The 20073-nt window shown below is 33.0% G+C and overlaps 1 long non-coding RNA gene across 1 annotated transcript; it reads left to right on the top strand.

Annotated features, from left to right (window-relative positions):
• Window positions 1–17733: 17733 nt before the first annotated feature.
• Window positions 17734–19757, top strand: LOC127258430 (uncharacterized). The gene is made up of 4 exons (XR_007840310.1): window positions 17734–17823; window positions 17898–17992; window positions 19146–19285; window positions 19377–19757. It is a non-coding gene; the product is annotated as an uncharacterized LOC127258430 (long non-coding RNA).
• The last annotated feature ends 316 nt before the right edge of the window (window positions 19758–20073 follow it).

The raw sequence follows: 20073 nt of genomic DNA, 5'->3' as shown, positions 1-20073 counted from the left end.
AATTTATTTTTTGATTTTTTTTAATACTATCTTAATATTTACTTAAATTAAAAATATACCGCGGTATATACAATTAATTTATAGTTAAATGGTATAATTGTGAAAATCTCTTACACAAAATTGGTGTTCTAATAAAAATTTATTAAATACTTTTATTGTTCTTATTTATGTCCTAAACAAAAAATAGTAAAATTATTTCCTTCTACTCATATGATTAAACACAAGATATTATTTACTTTTCTTTTTTTTTTTTTTTCTTCTTCATATGAACAAATACATTATTACAATTTTCATATTATCTTATTTATTTTCTCTTCTCCCTCCATTAAAATCCCTCTCATCCTCTTTCCTCATCCAATCAAACAGACTCCTAAAGAATTTAAATTTCATTTCCATCATCATTTTTGGAAGAAGATATTATATTTAATTGTGGGGAGTATTACAAAATAATGATTTTCTTTTTTACTTTTTAATTGAATAAATAATTTGATTCAGTTTTATTTTAATATATTTCATAGATATTTTAAATCTCATTTACTTTATAGATAATTTTTATTGGTTGATTCTGCAAATGATTTACTAAGTAGTGTATATATATATATATATATATATATGATATGATTCTGTGTAGGAATGATGGATCTTATATATATATCTATCTGGTGAAAGTGATGTTGTTCTTATCCTCGTGATATCCTACTGCATAGCAGCAGCAGCTCCAATATGGATTTGGTAAACACGTGAAGACATAATAGCAGTGATGGCTCATGCCCATGCACACGCGCCACACCTCTAGATATATATATATATATATATATATCAAAACATAAAAGTATACATGGTGGGATCTGATGGGATTATTCCACAAGGTGTTTGCAGTTGTTCGTAAGCATCCATAGGGTAAGAAAAATATCCAAATATCATACATCCCATACCACAAAAATATTGAAAATACAGAAATTTCAATATACCTGTCATACCAAATTTTTTTCGGTAAGTATAAATTGACATTTTCGGTATATACTGAAATATCAAAATAATTTTGTATATATAAAAAATAGCTTTATTATTTTAATATTTTGATATTCCATATTTCAGTATATGATGATAATTTCGATATATTCCGATTATCGGTACGGTGCGATATATATATATCTATCATACAGATTTTATGATATACTGTTGTACGATATCAATATTGTAAAATATCATGCCAAAAATTACAGTATGATATATAATATCCGGAATAAAATTTGGTATACCATATCAACCTTCCGCTAAGCATACATACATGCATACATACAATATTTACTCTTCTTATCCATTCACTAATTAAGGTATATATATGGGTGAATGATATCCTATAGCCTAATAATTAACTATAACTATTTGATTGTTTTATTGATATTTGTTCTCCAAAGATGAGAATGGCTCTCTCATCGGAATCCTATCCAAATCAAAGCAACAGTGAATTTAACTGTTTGAGATTTGATTGATTAATAGATAGATATTTACCGATCCGACCAAATTTTCACACTGCATTACTACGTACTAATGAACTACTCTATAGTATTACTCACTACTGCTCAGAACAGCACTTATTAAAATGCATCGATGTAATTAAAGCTGCTTGCTTAAGTTGTAGTGATATATAAATAAACATGATGCTTCTACTTAGCTATCATCAGATTCGCTTTTCTTTTTCTACCTCCACGAGAATCATATATACACACATGGATATGGATTCGATGCTTTTGTTATGTGTGAAAAAAAAAAAATTGTGTTATTTTTAATAAACACAAAATTTGTACAAATTATATTGATTTAGATTTAAAGTGAGTTTTATTCTCTAAATGAGTCATTTGATTCTCCTTTCTGGTCGATTTGTTTTCCAACTTGGTTTTTTATGGCTTCTTTGATCCGAAGAGATTTGGTCTTCGGTTTGATTTTGCCGGACTTTAGAGGGCTTTGGTCCCCGTGTGGGCAATTTGATCATCGTCTTTGGATTTGATGTCCTCTTTAGACGATCCGAGACTTTGATCTTTGGTTTGGCTTTGCCGCATTTTGGAGAGCTTCGGTGAGCGATTTGATCATCGGCTTTGGATTTAATGTCTTCTTTAGACGATCCGAGGCTTTGGATTTGATGTCTTATTTGGACGATCCGCGGTTTTGATCTTTAGTTTGCCTTTTCCGCCTTTTGGAGAGCTCTGGTCTCTGTGTGGACGATTTGATCATTGGCTTTGGATTTGATGTCTTCTTTGGACGATCCGCGGTTTTGATCTTTACTTTGTCTTTGCCGTTTTTGGAGGGCTTTGGACTCCGTGTGGGCGATTTGATCGTTGTCGAGATGGATTTGGTGCTCCATAACACTTTTGGTGGCGTGTCCCTTTGACTTTTGGATTGAAGAGGGCCGAGTTGATACTTTGGTGAAGAACGCGATGAACACCTTGAAGTTTTGGGATGAACTTTGGATGCTCTTCCTTGGCTTTGATGGATTCTTCAATGGCTTTTGGAGCTTTGACCCTTGAAGAGGTGGATTTTGTGCTCCATAACACTTTTGGCGGCGTGTCCCTTTGACTTTTGGATCAAAGAGGGCCGAGTTGACACTTTGGTGAAGAACGCAATGAACACCTTGAAGCTTTGGGATGAACTTTGGATGCTCTTCCTTGGCTATGACGAATTCCTCAACGGCTTTGAGAGCTTTGATCCTTCCTCTGGCTCGGGCATACGACGAAGAACGTTAACTCCATTGATTCATCAACCAATATTGGATCATTTGTCCAAATCAGTGACTTTCGACGAAGAACGCTTCAAAGGACACGAAGAATATGAAGAACAATACGGAGAGAGTCTAAAGACTTACTCATTTTCTTGAATCCTCGACGCAACTTCGGTCTCAAATGAACTGACCATGGCTCCTATTTATAGGGGATGGGTGGCCTTGGCTTCATTTTCGGATAGTGTCACGTGGCGCGTCCTGATTGGCCAATAGAAAGATTTTATAATCCTTCATTTTTCATCAGATGTTGTTTTCCATTCTTGAAGAATTTGATTGATCCTTCCTATCTTGTCAAGATCTTTATATTATTTTCTTTCTCGGAAGATATTAATTTATATACTTCCTTAATTGACAAGATTAATTTATTGTGCTGTCAAATTTATTATGGCTCTATTTACGCACGCAATATTTGTACGATATCTTCTATTTTTAGTAGATTTTTGCATTAATGGTTGATATTTATTGATAAAAAATTAACATATGTGCATAATTAAATATCATATATTTATTTTAATGAAATTTTATTTTTTCCAAAATACATGATATTTAATTTAATTTAGGAAATTAATTTTCAATGCCTACAGTATATATGCACTTATATTTTGGTAATAGCTTGAAAAAGATTTGATTTAAATTCGTGTTGGACATAAGTTCAAAAGCACATGAATATGCAGAAGACTTGGCCAGAAGGAAGAGGCTTAGGATCCTGTTGGTGATTAGAGCCTCTTAATCAACCGGAATCTCCTAGTCGCCAAACAACAAAGCCTCAAAAGATGAGGCTCAAGAGGATCGGACTTCAAGGAAGCAGCTCTAGAAGATAAGGCTTCAGAAGAAAATGCTCAAAGACGAGGATCAAGCCGAAACTCGCAGGCTCCAAAGTCGTCTAGCAACAAGGTCCAAAGTAGGTTGTGATCAATTAAAGCTTAATCGCAACCCCGAAAAAAAGGAAAAGAACAAACACCACATGAGTCAATAAAGTAAAGACGTAGTTTGAAGTAATAACTAACACACTTTCTATAATCTAGGACATGATTATACTTTTAGTCTTTTAGGGTATATATACACAAACATTCACACAACACAATCCAACATCTTATCCAAAAATAAACTATATCCTTTCATTTTCTTAATAGTTTATTGGTAGATCTTTGGTTTTATTCAATTATATCTTAATTTTCTTTGATTTTTTTGTTAATTTCAACATATTTATGTTGATTTATATTTTTGTGCACGTTTTATCCGAACTCTGGTAGATTTTAGATTAGTTTCCTCAGATTCAGCCATTAAGGTTCAAAGTTGTCTGGAGGCTTTACCATGGCAACCGCTCCCTAATCCAACGACGAACATGCTTTATGGAGTGTTGCCAGACTCGCATAATTTGATCAAGGGAGCATAAATGAGAAAGTCTTGGAACCTCATGAAAAATCAATTCTACTTCTAACAATTTGATATTAAAATAATATAAGGATATTTTGTGAAAAAAAAAATTAGTTTTGAAAAAATGCAGAATCAAAATTGTATAATTTCAGTTTTTTTTTTTCATTTTTTTTGCCAACAAGACGGAACTATAATATATATATATGCATATATATGTCCACTGATACATATAGTCCATATTTTACACACATATATATATACCTTTCAGTTTCATCAAATACAAATCATCATCTATTCCAACATGCATATATGCATACATGATTAATATTGATTGGTTTGGAAAACTTTTGGTTTGGGTTTGATATTAAAATAATGTATGATAGTAATGTTTTGTAAGAGAAAAAATGTGTATTTTTTCGGAAAACGCATAATCCAAATAGTAAAAACCTGAAATTTTTATTTGGAAAACTCTAGGAGAATCAAGAAAAGGCAAACATAAACACAATAGTTTGGTTACCCAGTTCGATAAGAATGATCTACATCCGGGGGCGCTGCCAAGCTAAAATTTTTACTACAAAATAGAATACATGGAGCACTAGTTAAAGTGAGAATACATGGATAATATCCAAATTATATCACTAAATTTTAGGATATAATAAGACTTCATATCTCAAAAATCTTCCAATTAAAGTCTGATTGTATTTCTCACTTTAACATTTTACTTCATCGGCAATGACAACGCCAAACCTCATTCTTTACTCATCGAGGTTAATTGAGGTTGAACACAACCTCAAGTTATCTAACATTCCACTTTAGTCAACATGTCTGCTTGATTTTTCGATCTTTGAATTTTCTCCAATTTAAGAATCTCCTTCTCCAATAGCTCACGTACGTAGTAAAACCTCAACTTAATACGTTTCGTTCTTGCATGGCAGGATTCTTTGCCGAGTGTATTGCGTTCTGACTGTCACTATAAAAGCTACTATTTTTCAGATATTTACCCAACTCAAGCATGAAGTTTTGCAGTCAAACCATCTTTGCTAGCCTCCGTCATTGCAATGTACTCAGCTTCTGTTGTCGACAAAGCAACTACCTTTTGCAGCTTCGAAGTCCATGATATTGTTGTCCCACCACAAGTGAACACATATCCAGATGTGTTCTTCCTTTTATCGTAGTCACTTCCTACCAAGTCGGCATTTACAGATCCAGCCAATCAAGACTCCATTCTCTCGAAGATCAGTGCCTTATATGTAGTGCATCGTAGATACCTCAGTATCCACTTCACTCCATCCTAATATCCCCTTATAGGATTGCTCATAAATCGACTCACTACTCCCACTGCATATGCTATATCCGACCTTGTACCAGTCATTGCGTACATCAAGCTTCCTATGGCAGATGCATATAGAACACTTTTTATTTCAGCACGTTTGAATCATTCTTTTGTGAGTCCTTGTTAGATAATTTTAAGTGACTGGCCAAAGGTGTGCTATCGGGCTTTGCATCACACATATTGAACCTTCTCAAGACCTTTTTCACATATTCTCCTTGCGAGGGACTCAACCTCCCAGCATCTCAGTCTCGAATTATTCCCATGGCTAAAATTTGTTTCGCCTTTCCAAGATTTTTCATCGAAAATCTTTTTGCCAATTTCTTTTTCAACTTTTCAATCTCTCGAGCACAAGGTCCTGCCAATAACATGTCATCCTCATATAATAAAAGTATTATATATGAACCCTCAAACCTCTTAAAGTAGTAACAGTGGTTGACATTGCATTTTCTGAAGCCGATCTCATGCATGAATCCGTCAAACTTCCGATACCACTGTCTTGGTGCTTTCTTAAGACCATATAAGCTCTTTCTCAATTTACATACCAGATTCCCTTGTTCTTCAACTGCATATCCTTCTGGTTGCATCATGTAGATATCCTCATCCAGGTTGCCATTAAGAAAAGTTGTCTTGACATCTAACTATTCTAGCACCAAGTTTTCAGATGCTACCATGCCCAAGACCAATTGAATTGTTGTCAGCTTCACAACATGAGTGAACACATCAGTGTAGTCGATGCCATATCGTTGTTCATATCCCTTCACTACCAGTCTGGCCTTGTATCGCTTACTTCCATCTGTTTAATCTTTAATTTTATAGACTCACTTATTATGGAGTGCTTTCTTGCATTTTGGAAGTTCACTTAACTCCCATGTTTGGTTGGTCGTGAGAGAGTTTATCTTATCATCCATAGCAAGTTTCCACTTCTCAACTTCCTGGCTAGCTTTAGCCTCTGCATAGCATTCTGGTTCGCCACTGTCAGTCAAAAGTATATAATGAAGAGTGGAAGAGTACCTTTCTGGCACACGATGTTGTTTCACGGATCTCCTCGATGCTATTGGTGTGTTTATAACAACTTCTGTCGGGATTAAAACATTCTCAATAACGAGGTTAGGCGGCTCGACCTTAACATCAACCGCACTATGATCATCCCGAGCTTGACTGCTTGGACTCGTATTGGAAGTATCTAACTCAATCATCTCTGGATTCTTTTTACCCTCGTCACTCGACTTGTTCTTATACAAGATCTGCTCATCAAAGATAACATCTTGAGCACGAATGATCTTACGATTAGCTTCATCCCAAAGTCGATATCCAAACTCATCACCCCCAAAACCGATAAACGTGCACTTCACTAATTTTGCATCTAGTTTTGTCTCAGCATCAACCTTGACATATGCAGTGCAACCAAAGATACACAAAAAGGAGAGATTTACTAGTTTAAATGTCCATGCCTCCTTTGGAATATCATATTCAACGGTGTCGATGGACCTCTATTGATCCAGAATGTCGCCGTATTGATTGCATCAACCCAAAACATCTTTGGCAAACCACACTTTAGACGCATTCATCTAGCCCTCTCATTCAACATCTGATTCATCCATTCAACTACACCATTCTGTTGTGGTGTTCTAGGTATTGTTTTTTCCATTCGGATGCCAGCTCAACGCAGTACTCCTTAAACTCATTCAACTCGTACTCACCATCATTATCTGACCTCAGACACTTGACTCGTAGCCCCGTTTCATTCTCCAAAGTGCTTTCCATTTTCTGAAGGTTTCAAAAGCATCAGATTTATGCTTAACGAAATATATCCATACTTTCCTCGTAGCATCGTCAATGAACGTGATGCAGTACTGTGAACCTCCAAGGGACGATGCAAGAGCTGGTCCCCACAGGTCCGTATGGACTAAATCCAATTTCTCATTTTTAGGTCTCTCCCACCCTTTGAGAATGACACATTTCTCTGTTTTCCAAAGATACAGTCCTCGCATACTTCAATGTCGATAGTCTTGAGGCCTAACAGTCTTCCCTTTGAAACAAGCTCCATTATTCCTTTCTCGCTCATGTGTCCGAGATGAGAATGCCATAAATTTGCGCTATTATTTATAGCCACGGAACCAATTCTATCTCTCATGATGTTCGTCATGTAAAGAGTGCCATATTTTCTCCCTTGAGCCACCACAATGGATCCTTTGGTTACTTTCCATGATTTAGTTTAAAAAACTGTCGAGTAACTTGCCTCATCCAATTGTCCTACGGAAATCAAATTTTGTTTCAGGCCCGGGACATGCCTTACATCATTTAGTCTCACTCGCCTCCATTCGGTGTTCTGATTCAAACCATTCTCTTACCTACAATTTTCAATGGCTCCTCATCTGCAAGGTAGACAACACCAAGATTACCTGCAGTATATGAATCCATAATTCCCGAATCACTGCATTAGTGGAATGACGCTCCTAAGTCTAAGATCCATGACTCCATTAGACTGTTGACGCTCAGAATCAGAGCATTGGATATCTCTTCCGCTTCATTCGCTGAACCCTGATCCTTCTTCGGCGCCCTGCACTGTCGTCTCAAGTACCACATTTTGTTGCAGTTCCATCATACCACCTGACTTGCATCTTTCTTGTCCTTGTTCTTCAACTTTGACTTTGACCATTCTTGATCTTGACCCTTTCCCTTTGCCTAAAATCGACCCCTATTTTTGGCACTAAGTGCAGATCCAGATCCAAATTCAGTATTCTTACTCGAATTTCTCCGGATCTTCTCGTTCAAGATTAGATCTCTAACTGCATCAAACTTCATCATCTTCTTCCCCGAAGAAGCCGCACTCAAGGCTGTTACTACCGAGTCCCAACTATCCGGCAAAGACGATATCAGAATTACAGTTTTGATCTCTGAATCAAATTCAAGATTCACCGACCACAATTGCGCAGTGATCAGGTTGAATTTGTTCAAATGCACAACAACATGAGTCCCTTCAACCATCTTCAGGTTGAACAGTTTTCGCATCAGGTAAACCTTGTTTGCAACACACGATTGTTCGTACATATCTGACATGATTCTTAAAATCTCCAATGTCGATTCTGCATGAACCGTGTGAAATGAGACGTTCTCCGAAAGGGTTAGTCGAACCGCACTCATCGTTTTCTTGTCAATTTTCTTGTTTTCGGCTTCATCCATCTTTTCGGGTTTCTTCTTCAGTGCTATCTAGATCTTTACCATACAGGTAATCTTCTATCTGCATCTTCCAGAAACAGAAGTTCATTCCATAGAATACCTTGACAACAAGATGATCACCCATCTTGACTCCCTCAAAAGATGACACGGCCCGGCCACGTATAATTATGCCCATAATAATTTTCTTTGCCATAAAGTTCAATAGAGAACCAATGATTCGGATTATAGGTGAAAGTAGGGAGAATAAAGAAAAAAAAAAGTTCAAAGAATGTGAATTAACATGGATGATAACCAACCACGAGAGTAAGTCTCGGACCTGAAATCAAAACATAGTTAAAACACAAACAATAGGCTAAATCCCACTGCAAAGAATTGGAAGCCACGAACCAATAAAATCACTCCAAAGACACGATTTGAAAGAATGGATGATAAAGAAGAAATGATAGTGCAGAGAATGTGAATTAATATAATTGATAACCAACCACGAGAATAAGGGGGGTGTATTTAATTGAGATTTTAATGGATTTTTTTGGATTTTAAAAAATCTATGGATTTATGTGGATTTAGAAAATCCACAGAGTCTACGTTGAGTTTGAAGGATTTTAGTAATTGATTTAGATGAATTTCTACGGATTTGATTGAATTATTTATAGATTTATATGGATTTTATAGGATTGTAAAATAATTTTTTTTTTATAAATATATATTAACTATATAAATTTATATCAAACAACAAATTTTATATATATAATAAATAATTATTAATAAAATAATATTTAATATTAATAAATAATATATAAGTATTAATAATGTAGAAGTATTGTAACATGTGTAATACTACTCTATTCTAGATTATTAATTTTAATTTTATACTTTTAGTATTATATTATCATTCAATATATCAAATTAGTTTTATATTTCTTTATTAGTTATTATTATTATTTATATAACTTTTACATAAAGAGTAACTACGTATATAAATAAATAAAAAATATAATTTACGATTTTTGAAAAAATATTAAAAATTAATAAATAAATATAAATTAACGGTCCAACAAAAAAATATATATTTAAATATCTATTTCACCGTTATGATAATATAGTGTATTCGATAATTGAAAAGAAAAAACATCATAATAATTTGCTAATATATTTTAGTTTTAAATATCATAATAAATATCATAATAAATATCTATTTAAATATCTATTTATTGTGATAATAATATTTTTTAAAATTATGTTTATAATATAAAAAATATTTTTTTAAAAAATAATCATAATAATTTTCTAATATATTTTAGTTTTAAATTATTATTTTTATTAAAAATTATAATAATAGTAATAAATATTATCATATTATTGATCACATATACAACAACAACAACAACAAAAACAATAATAATAATAATAATAATAACGATAATAATAATAATAATAACAATAATAATAATAATAATAATAATAATAATAATAAGAATTCATCAAAATCTCTGATGATCAGGAGAGATTCTTTCCTATACAAAATTTTCACAATTTTCCATTAAAATCCATAAACTTTGAGTCTATGGATTGTTGAATATCTCAAGATTTTTAAAGACTTTTAAAAGTTTATATTGAATACCTCAATATTTTAAAAGACTTTTAAAAGTCTGGATTTTAAAGGACTTTTAAAAGTTTTGATTGAATACACCCAGATTTTGAAAGTCCAACGAAATTCTACAAAATTTATATTGAATACACCCCCTAAGTCTCGGATCTGAAATCAAAACATGGATTAAAACACTAACAATACACTAAATTCCATTGCAAATTATTGGAAGCTACGAACCGATGGAATAAGTCCAAAGACCCGATTTGACATATCTAAGTGGAAAAAAATCACATCTTATCACTAGAAAAATATTGAGAGGGAACAATAAAGAAATTTTATTCAAAATTCACTATATTCAATGATAGACAAAGACCTTATATAGAGGTTTTTGAGGAAAATAAAAGACAAGAAATAATAAAGGAAACAAAAAAGGTAAGTCTAACTTATAAGGAAACAAATAATAAGGAAAATTCTAAATATGAAATTATACTATATGGAAACTTATAATAAAAGGTAATATATAATAACTTTGAGATTCTTCCACAATTATTTGTTGTCATAGTCTTGAAGTCCCGGCTTTTGTGATCCTAGCCTCGGGATGACTCGGTTAGGTGACCTTTGAGTCGGATAAAAAAGAATTTTAATGTCTAGCACATCTATCTCCAATAATAGTTTTTCTGAGCTTCGACGGTTGTGTCATTCCTCTCTTCTTGGAAAGTATTTTTGTTCTCCCGAACACGATATTCATCCACTCTACGGCTCAAGAAGACTCAATTTTCCCAAATATAATAGCTAGAAAAAATCTTAAAACAGAGTGTAAAAAAAATTGTAGAGAACGAGATGATTGACAAATACCACAAATTAACTTTTTTTTTATTTTTTATTTACCAAAATTTACTAAAGATAATTCAAGTTGATAGACAACTTGAGTGCAAGGCTCTGATACCAGATGACACGCCCCGACCACGTATAATTATGCCCATAATAATTTTCTTAGCCACAAAGTTCAATAGAGAGCCAATGGTTCGGAATATAGGTGAAAGAAGGGAGAATTAAAAAAAAAAAAAGGATAGTGCAAAGAATGTAAATTAACATCGATGATACACTACAAAAAATAGTATATTTGTAACGGAATTCCGTCACTAAAGATCACGTAGCTAACGTAATTCTATCATTAATTCCGTCTCTAATATAATTAGTAACGGAAAAAGTGAATTTAATGACGAAAAAATCTCGTTACAAAAATGATATTTTCTTGTAGTGATAACTAACCACAAGAATAAGTCTCGGACCTGAAATCAAAACATAGTTAAAACACAAATAATAGGCTAAATCCCACTGCAAAGGATTTGAAGCCACGAACTGACGAAATCACTTCAAAGACCTGATTTGACATATTTAAGTAGGAGGAAATCACATCCTATTACTAGACAACATTGAGAGAGAACAATAAAGAAATTTTATTCAAGATTCACTCTATTCTATTACAATGATAGACAATTACCTTATATAGAGGTTTTTGAGGAAATTAAAAGGCAACAAATAATAAAGGAAACAAACAAAAGGTAAGTCTAACTTTATAAGGAAACAAATAATAAGGAAAATTCTAGATACGAAATTACACTATATGGAAACTTATAATAAAAGGTAATATATAATAACTTTGAGATTCTTTCATAATTATTTGTTGTCATAGTCTTGAAGTCCTGACTCTTGTGATCCTGGCCTCAGGATAATTTGGTTGGGTGACCTTTGAATCGGATAAAAATGAATTGTAATGTCTAGCACATCCATCTCCAATAATAGTTTTTCTGAGCTTGGACGGCCGTGTCATTTCCCCTATTCTTGGAAAGTACTCTTGTTCTTCCGAACACGATATTCATCGACTCTACAGCTCACAAGAAGACTCAATTTTCCCAAAGATAATAGCTTGAATAAATATTAAACAAAGTGTAGAAAAAAATGTAGCGAACGAGATGATTGACGAATACCACAAATTAACTTTTTTTTTTTTCACCAAAATTGACCAAGGATAACTCAAGTTGATAGACAACTTGAGTGCAAGACTCTTATACCAGATGATACGGCCCCACCGCCTTTAATTATGCCCATAATAATTTCCTTAGCCACAAAGTTCAATAGAGAACCAATGGTTCGGAATATAGGTGAAAGAATGGAGAATAACGAAAAAAATGATAGTGCAAAGAATGTGAATTAACATAGACGATAACCAACCACGAGAATAAAACTCGGACTTGAAATCAAAACCATAGTTAAAGTACAAACAATTGGCTAAGTCCCACTGCAAAGGATTTGAAGTCATGAACCGTTGGAATCACTCCAAAGACACGATTTGAAATAAAGGATGATAAAGAAATAATAGTGCAGATAATATGAATTAATATGGATGATAACCAACCACAAAAATAAGTCTCGGATTTAAAATCAAACCATAGATTAAAATACAAACAATAGGCTAAATCCCAATGCAAAGGATTGGAAGCCACGAACCAATGGAATCACTCCAAAGACCCGATTTGACATATCTAAGTGGGAGGAAATCACATCCTATTACTAGACAAATATTGAGAGTGAATAATAAAGAAATTTTATTTGATTCACTCTATTCTATTACAATTATAGACAATGACCTTATATAGAGGTTTTTGAGGAAAATAAAAGGCAACAAATAATAAATGAAATAAACAAAATGTAAGTCTAACTTATAAGGAAACAAATAATAAGGAAAATTCTAGATATGAAATTACACTATATAGAAATTTATAATAAAAGGTAATATATAATAACTTTGAGTTTCTTCCATAATTATTTGTTATCTTATTCTTGAAGTCCCGACTCTTGTGATCCTTGCCTTAGGATGACTCGATTGGGTGACCTTTGAGTCAGATAAAAAGGAATTTTAATGTCTAGTACATTCATCTCCAATAATCATTTTTCTGAGCTTGGACGGCCGCGTCAAAAGGAACCTAGAGTCTGATACCAGTTGTTTGGAAATATCGAGGAGAATCAATAAAAGGCAAACAAGAACATAATAGTTTGGTTATCCAGTTCGATCAGAATGATCTATGTTTAGGGCTGCTGTCAAACCAAGAAGTTTACTATAAAATAGAATACACATAGCACTAGTGAAAATGAAAATACATAAATATTTATAGGTTAAATCTATACCAATAATATCTAAATTATATCCCTAGAATTTAGGCTTCATATCCCTAAGATTTAGGCTTCACATCCCAACCATTTTTGGTAAAAGAAACAAACCTGAACTGGTGTGGTATATCGATCTCTCTCTCTCTCTCTCTCTCTATATATATATATATATATGAGGTAGTCTATAATATATCTATCTGTATAATTTGGGATGAGGAATCTGGTCTAGTGTGGCTCAAGTGTGTGTATGTTGTGTAGTGTACGTATCTTTTAATTCAAAAGCAAAAGCAAAAGCAAAAAGCAACTGAAACAAGAAAATGATCCACGAAATATCTCTCTTCTTTGTATAATTTGATTTCATTTCAGGAGGCAACCCCATGAAGACTTTATACTTATATATATATATATGCATACATATCTCGAACGCTCTTGCGTATTATTTACTATATAGTTCATCATAGTATATATTAACCACCCAAACAAGCATTATTTTTATTTTATAACGGCAGTAGAATCGAACCCGATATATATATATATATATATGTATAGCAGCACTTGCTGAATAATATTGCACCACCAATCTGTCTTTACTCACTCTTGTTGTTTTTCTCCCCCTCTATATCTCTATCTATCTACTGTCTGTCTATCTTAATATAATTAATTAATTAATAGATTTCTTTTATGCCGCCTTAACACAGTAAGTAGATAGATCTATCGATTATTTTCTATGAAAATCATCCCACATAATTTATTTATTTATTTATTTTTAAAATATAATTATATATTTTAATTATATTTTAAATTTTATAATTTTTTTATTTTAATCAAATTATTTAATTATTTTAATTTTAATCTATAAGTATTTTTACTTATATACTTTTTAATTACTTATTAATTATATATTTTTTTTTTATCTACAATAGGTGGGTATTACATGAGCAGAAGAGAGTATTATTAATGCATATCATATCTTACAAAACAGTAATCATCAAATTATTAATTATTTATATATTAGTAAAAATAACAAAGATGCCAAGATTCCACACGCACACACCAATAAGATGCACTGCACTAACTACACTGCACACTATGCACAGCTAGCCAAGCAAGGAGTCTAATTAATTAATTCATCCAATCCAACAATGACTAATAATTATATACGATCGATCGAGATATATATGCACTGCACCCCACCTCCACCCCCACCCCCACCCCGGCCCCGGCCCCTCCTCTCTTTATTTCGTTTTCATCAAATTACTTGTCCGATCGAATCTAAAAGACTTTTCAGCTGCAACATACATTTTAATGTTATAAATACAGACAAGTCTGATCAGGTGGGGTGGGCTCGATCTGCAATGCAATTGCAAGCTACCTAAGGAATTAATCAAACACCCAGCCACCCCTCTCACTCACTCGTGGTTATCGTGTCGTACGTGTGTTACGTTAGTTGTTTATAGTAATAATTGTCAGAATTAATGATGGAGCTACAGCAGCAGCAGCAGCAGCAGGGGCAGGGCGGCAGCAGCCGCAACATTAATAAGCGGAAGAACAGCTTTTCCAGGTCGTCAAAATTACTCATGAGTGCTCTGTACAAAGGACAAGGACTAGGGAAGCACAGTAGCCACGGCCTCCACAACGTCGTCAAGCCTGCTGCTGCACCTAATTCGGCTTCCAAGGCTGCTGCTGCAGTAAATGCAAATGCTAAACCTGGGTTCATTATCGTGAACCAGGCGGATCATCATCATCACCAGCATCAGACAACGCCCGCGCCCAAATTAGCGTTCCTGCTGCCTGACAGAATTAGTACCACTCGCTGCTGCTATGACTACGAGGATGATGAGGCCGTCGATGCGAAAGCAGCCAGCTATATAACTGCTGTACAAGAAAGGTTTCGATCCCATACCTAATTCACCTACCTACTTACATCTCTACCTATCTACCCACCTAATCTACAATAAACATATATCTTCTATATATATAGAGTTAATTTAACAAGTGCATGCATGGGTCAATTAATTATTACAAGTCGGAGCTAGGGCAGTATATAGAATATGAGCATCTCTCCGGACAAGTTATTGTTATCACTACTGCTACATACATATATACATACACATATAGTATTTGATACCTCCATTCATTTAGCCTCACCACTGCGAGTACTGCTATATATGCTATATACCTCACATGATCCATCTGCCTCTGCAATCGACGTTCGATAATATATATATAATTAATTATCATCCACGCTATTTTCCTATCTATTTATCTATTTGTCTTGATTATCATATCCCGGCAAGAAGGATAACAAACGATATAAAGTGTTGAAAACTGACAGTATTTTAGAATTAAAATAGAGCAAAAATCAAAAGCAAGCCTTTCAATTAAACAACCATTTTTCATATTTAATCCCCCCCAAAAAACATCAAACTAGTTTCATAAAAGAATTTGTTCATCACTTTTGATTCCATCATCAAATTTCAACCGAATATAATTACATAGCTATAATGGAAGCTGAAGTAACGTATTAGATCAAACACGATCGAACATGTAATGTTCCAACAATCAGCAGGTCAAACATTGACCTGTTTATATCCACAACGACTGAACTACCGGGGGCTTGGGGCAGCTACCCCAGCCCCTAAAATATTTCTTTTTTTAAGTATAAAAAAATAATAAAATCATGTCTTTGTCATTGTTACCGTGAGTCGAAAATGTACAATCAAATGTTAATTAAAAGGCTTCTTTTGAAAGATTTAGAGTGGTTAAATCCTAAATTCACAACAAGTGTAGTGATCATATACTCTCCTCCGTTCACTTAGAAAATATACATATTTCTATTTTGGGATGTCCAATTACAAAGTAACCATTTCATTAAATATCCCATTTTTTCACAAATACCCCTACTTTATTTCACATCATTACTTTTATACCAAAAAAGTAAGGGCAAAAATATCATTTTACTACTTTTACCTACCCATCCGCGCCAAAAGTAATGGTATACGTTTAGCTTGGACGGAGGGAGTATTTGATAGTAAAAGAAATTAAGAAAGAAAAAAGAGAAATATGAAAAATAAATTACATGAATAAAAATATAAAATTTGTATTGAAATGAAAGATTTGAGTTTACAATAAATACAATTAGCTTATTTATAAATTGTAATCGGTGTCTTCTTAATCGACACAACATTTTCTAATCAACTAATAACATGAAAGAATACAACCCTTTGGTAAAATAAAATAAAATAAATGTAAGAAAATTATTTTATTTTCTATTCTAATCATATCTAAATTTGAAAATATCTAAAATTCTTAAAATAGAATCTTGATTAATATCCTCGTAACAAATCCAAGACATTTTTTTAAATACTTTTAGATTTATCTATTGGCAATCAATTCAATGTTTTAATTCTAACCAATTTGGATCCCAACCAAGTTAATTGCATAATTTCAGATTTTATTTTTGGGACCATTTGACAAAAGGGCTCTAGAAACTTAAAATTTCATACCTGAAAAGACTTGTTTCAGATCCACCACATGATTTTGTTTTTGACCATGGGATTATGGTCAAGTGATTTCTTGACGTGACTTCAATTTCGTACATAGAAATCCAGACATCAACCTAGGATATAAAATTAAAAGTATTCTCCAACCGTTGATACTTGTTCTAAATTGCTACCAACATATTAGTTTTTAGTTATTGGAGTTGGCCTCATCTTGGGATGGGCATATACTTTAATTAATTCACTACAGAAAAAAAAGGGAGCTTTTATTATGGGACGAAGATTCGTAACAATATGGTCGTAATAAAAATTGGTTTTTGTTATGACTTTTATCGTGACAAAAGTAATTTTTATTAGTTAACGTCTTTTTTTAGTTATTACAATAAATGTTTCGTAACAATTACAAATATGAAAAAAAAATATCGTAAATACAATAATTACGACTTTATTCTGAAACAAATGGAAATGTATTTTTATAATTTTTTAATAAATAATTAAAAATTTAAAAAATAATCAAACTTCAAATATTGAAAATGATTTTTAACAAATTGAATGTAAAATAAATATAAATAAAAATTTATTATTAATTAATTATATATATAAAATTTATTACAAATAAGTAAAAACATATTGCACTTCCTACCGGCCGCCCTCCCCCTCTATTGAAAATGTATTTTTAACAAATTGAATGTAAAATAAATATAAATAAAGATTTACTATTAATTAATTATATTTATAAAATTTACTAAGAATAAAATATATATAATAAATATCTAAATCGTAAACCCTACCCACACCCGCCGCCCTCCCCCTTTCTTCTCCAACGCATCTTCATTCTTTCTTCGACCTTTTCTTTTCTCTTCTTCTAACTTGCTCAGCCGCCGCCGCCCCTGTAGGTTAAAAATCGATAATGTGATAACATTTTTCTCAGATCTGTTTTTAAATTTATTTTTCTTCCGTTTGCAGTTTCATCTGCCTTGGTCGCTGGTCGATTTCTCCCCGCCGCAGCATTCCGTTGAAGTGAGGGCTTTTGGAACACGTCTCCAGCTTCGACCCATCAGGTAGGTGGTTTCTCTGGCTTCTCCCTTCTCTTATTTCTTCTTGCCCTGCTTTCCTTCCTCACCATGCCCTCGTGAGTGATTTTTGTTTATTCTATTTTGCGTTTCCATTCCATTTGTTCATTGCTTGTTGTTGGGGTTGGTTGTTCAGCCACAACAACCAATGGACGATAAGTTTGAAAGATTTGTAGTATTTTACATTATAGAATGTCCTCTAAGTTTGATTTTGAAGCTCCTTCTGTTAGATTTAAAATATGCTTTTGTATATTTTTACACGCTGAGTCATATATTTGAAAGTCTGATGTTTTTGTTAAAAGCAAACTCTGGTATTGCGTGATCCACCATGTTGGTGATGTGTTTGTAACACAATTACTGAAAATTCATTTAGCCAGCAAAGTGCAGCACCTTTGAATTTTTTACATTGTTAATTGTAATTGTATACAATTGTGCCAAGTGAATTTATTGATTAAGTTAAGTGTGATGTTTTGTACTGTTTGGTTTAGGGAATTTGGGCATCCTACACTATGATAAATATATGCGAAATTCCAATGGTGTATGGTTCTTTTTCAACTTTCATGAAGATATGACGGCTTCTCTATTTGTGTAATTCTCTTGCATTTCAGTCATCTATAAGGCTGTTTTTTGGAATATATGGGAAAGGGTGCTTGTGTTGTGGATTTTTTGGATTTGAAATTTTTCGAATCGAAAAAAGTTTTTTGGATATTATATTTTGAATAGAAAATAGGTGTCGGATGTGATAATTAAATAAAGGGAAGATGATTATTTTAGTATAGATTATATGATGCAACAAGATTTTTTTTTAAAAAAAAACCAAAGTGCACACACAAGCAAAGTTAACAAATACAGTATATGATTTGATGGTTTTGTGAATTTTATTTATTTATTTATTGGTATACCCTCCTAAAACTTTTACTCATTTTATCTTTTCATCCTGCAATAATTGCAATGAAGTACAAAAATGATCTAGCAACACTATCCAATATAGAGTGCTTCTTTCCAAAACAACTTTGAATCATGATATTATGTGTGGATATTTAAGTAAGTTTCATTGGATTCTACATCATAATATATACGGATTCAGATGCATATATACGGTGAACTATATACTTTTAAATTGCTCTTGTGAATATTGTAGGTGACACACTTTTCCTGGTCAAGGTATTCGTTACATCCGCCGCAGTCCCGGACACACTCCTTATTTTGCCGACAATTGCTAGGGCGACTACCTTTCGCGAGGTGGTCGGTGAAGATCCTATTGAGTGGAACTATAAGGATGTATGGATCTACTTTCACAACTTTCACGTATGGCTTCCAAAATTAAAATAATTATTACGTAAACTAAACCTTATTTTGTTCGTAATTGCAGCTCATGCACCACCCCTGAAGCATATCGATCGGTTCCTTTATGTTTTGCCTCTGTTTGCATTATCAATTGCATGTCGTGGATGTGCTTGGATGGTAGGTTCTTATGGCTATGTGAAATACCTATGGAATAGATGGATAGAAATTTGGATGTATCTTTTGTGTGGTAAGAATTGTTGCTATGGATTGATGGATCTCCCCACTTGCTTATTACTAGGTTGGATGTTTGAAATGCTTGTGTTTGACGGAACATAATGTCAAAGTGGAGATGTTGCTAGCCTTGTTCGATTGGTTAATTTACTTTGTTGTTTGTTGGAGGACATCGACTAGTAAATACTGTTATGTTAATATCCTATGTTGGGATTTCCTTAATAGTGTTTATTGTTTGCAAGTATGGACGATCGTAATATTTATAGCATGGTTGTATAAGAAAGATCACAACAGGTTAATTTGTTACTCTCAAATTCAACTGTTCCACAACTACTCGTTTTTATGAGACGCTATTTTTTCGTAACAAAAAGGAGAAATGACGTAACAAAATGTTTTTTTTGGTGTTTGTTGTTACGACTAGTTATGTGACCATAAGAATTGATATTTTTGTTAAGGGTTCAATGACGTAACAAAAAAATAAATGAAGTAACAAAAAATTGAAATGTTGTAACGAAAAGTTGTTTTTTGACGTAACAAATATGAAGGGATAT

Source organism: Andrographis paniculata, unplaced genomic scaffold (assembly GCF_009805555.1).
Source record: "Andrographis paniculata isolate CXL003 unplaced genomic scaffold, ASM980555v1 Contig59END, whole genome shotgun sequence".
NCBI lineage: Eukaryota > Viridiplantae > Streptophyta > Magnoliopsida > Lamiales > Acanthaceae > Andrographis > Andrographis paniculata.
Note: the sequence above shows the minus strand (reverse complement) of the source record. Positions and strands in the feature narration are given on the sequence as shown.